Source organism: Urocitellus parryii, chromosome 1, assembly GCF_045843805.1.
Source record: "Urocitellus parryii isolate mUroPar1 chromosome 1, mUroPar1.hap1, whole genome shotgun sequence".
Classification (NCBI taxonomy): Eukaryota; Metazoa; Chordata; class Mammalia; order Rodentia; family Sciuridae; genus Urocitellus; species Urocitellus parryii.
Genome location: NC_135531.1, coordinates 22,610,239 through 22,613,021, shown reverse-complemented (window position 1 = coordinate 22,613,021; position 2,783 = coordinate 22,610,239).

Genomic DNA, 2,783 nt, shown 5'->3' with positions numbered 1-2,783 from the left:
TCTTAATCCATGAGAATTAAGTATTCTTAGGTGATACAAGATAAACTATAGAGTAGCTTGAGAAATATGCTTCCATTTACCATTAGAAAGGAACTGTGGATGACCGAAAGCAAAAATCAAAGAAGACAGGATGCTAAAGGTAAAGAAAGAGAGATGCTCTATTTTATATATAGATGGACACAATATCTTATTTATTTTTATGAGGTGCTGAGGATCAAACCCAGTGCCTCACATGTGCAAGGCAGGCACTCTACCTCTGAGCTACAGCCTTAGCTCTGAGAGAGGCCCTCCTAAGAAAAAAGATTACAACGTTAGACTAGGAAGGAAATAAAAATTATTTAAGGAAAGGATAGACAGATATGAAAGGTAATAATTCCAAGTACAGATGAATATTCTTCAAAGAGGTAGTAGAAAATGAGAAATATGTTAGATGTTATTAGTCCACTTCTCAAGGCAGAATTATTGCCACTGTCCCTAAAAAAGTATGTAGAGAGGTGAACATAAATTCTAACACTGGAAGTCATCCAACAGTGATTTTGATTGTTAGTGAACACACAAAACTTACATTAACAGCATGTTGTGCTTTGGACCTGAGATCTGAAGTTTTTCTGATCTTTGCTTAGCCCTTAATGCAGGCAGAATGAAAAAGAATCTTTCCTAACACTAGAGGGCACTATGATGATAGGGCTATTTCCCTGAGGGGTTCCCACCCTAGCAAGTGCTAATAACTGATTTTTTAATTAATTTTTTTTCTATTGGTGAATTATAATTGTACATAATAGTGGGCTTCATTATTATCACGTTTGTGCATGTATATAATTGGTCAACTTAATTTCCCATTACTTTCCCTTTCCCTCTCCTCCTCCCTACCCCTGGTCCCTTTCCTCTCCCATTTTCGTGAGATTTTTTACCCCCATTTTTTTTCCTTTTTTTCTCTCTATCCCCCATGTATACAAAACATAGGACCCTTGACTTTCTAAGTTTTATGGCTTCCATATTCCTGCACCAATTCAATCTTTCAGGAAAGACTTCTGCTTTTTCTCTTTGCTATCCTATGACCAGAACTGGTTCTGTGATTAAAAAAGAACAAGGGATTGGTTGGAAGAAAATGCTTAGAAACCATGTATAACAGAACAATCCTGTTAGCCTTCTTTGTTCTGCCTCTAACAAATTTAGTTATCTTGATCTCTCTAGTCCACATTATCCTTATTTAAAATTAAGATACAATTCTGGCAAACATGTCTAACGAGTAAAATTAAATGGTGTCACATTGGAAGGAAAGACTAGATCCTGTTGATTCTCATTCTAACTTAAATGTGAGAGGTCTGATTGGTCTTCTTGAACTTATTACGATTGTATGTAACTCCTGGAACTTTCTAAAACAAACACCCACCAGGTACTATAAATAATCTACTTTTATTATAAACTTCCCCTAGATCTATTTAGCAAATCTTCTTTCCAGAAGGTAATTTTCCAGAAGGTAATTTTTCAAGCAAGGTTTGTTTTGACATTCATTGTCAAAATTTTTAAGATCCGTTGTGTGCTTGACTTATATCTTCTGGGCTGTTAAAATACACGAGTTGTCTTTAGCTTTTTCAATCTAAAAAGATGATAAATATTTTTTTAAAAAAATTACAAAGCCAACTGACAGGTGTGACCAAGAAATCTACATGAAGCCACAGGCGGATTTAACAGGGAGACTTGCTCTATCAGTAAGGGTGGACAAAAATAGCTGCCCTAAGAAAATGATTCTTGAGCCTAACGAAAGTGTAAAACGGGCAAAACGCGTGGGGCATGATGGCTGAGACAATCCTAGTACTTAAAAAAAAAAAAAAAAAAAATCCGTGGTCAAAAACCTAACAGGGGGCAGGCGGGGACCACCAAGGTTAGAATTCAGCGCTGTGGAGGGGGAAAGAGGGAGACCTCGGTGCCATAGAGCCTGAGTAGTTTTATTCTAAGAGCAATGGAAAACCATTAAAGAGTTTTAAGCAAGAAAGTGCCATAATCATATTAATATTTGAACATGACCCTGGCGCCATGTGAATACATGAATGCAGAAAGTCGGATTAGGAGGCTGTTATTCTTTGTGAAAGGAATGATCCCGAAGATGGCAAGTTGTGAGAACACGGACGTTTAGAACGTAAAATGAATAAAACGTGACGATACTAACGTATGCTCCTGGCGCTGCTGATTCGAAATAAGCACCTGCTTTAAAACAGCAAGTAAAATAGGAAAAGGCACATTGGGTCGTGTCAGTGTGGTTATTTCCTTAAGTAAACGTTTGAGTGGATTCTAGCCGGTGCCCCAGTTGCCATTGCACGGGTCTCGGGAAGCCTGGGTTGCCTGGAAGAGGGTCCATTCACCTCTGCGCACTGGCGGAACTTGGCAGTCTGGCAGGTCAGGCCGCCTCGGACTCAACCAAGTAACCCAGAGGATTTACAGGGCGCCCAGGACTTCCCGGATGCTGGGACCAAGTTCCGCCCCGCCGTCATTCGCTACGGTGGCCGAAACGGTCCTTGACTAGTCTTCAGAAAAGCTGAGGGGCCGAAGAGCGCATGTGCGTTGTGCACTCGGCGACTCTCATCCTTCTAGCTCTGGGAGGGACGGAAGTACTATTTAGAGTTTTCAGGTCTTTCTACAGCCACGCCTTGATTTCCTAGAATTGCGCTGTCACATAACAAGCTTTTCCATTGGTGCAAACAAGAGAGGGCCCGCCTCCCCTCGTTGTCAATTGGCTGTCCGTTCCGCCGGCAGGCTGAGGGCGGGGTTTGGGCGCCTTCAGA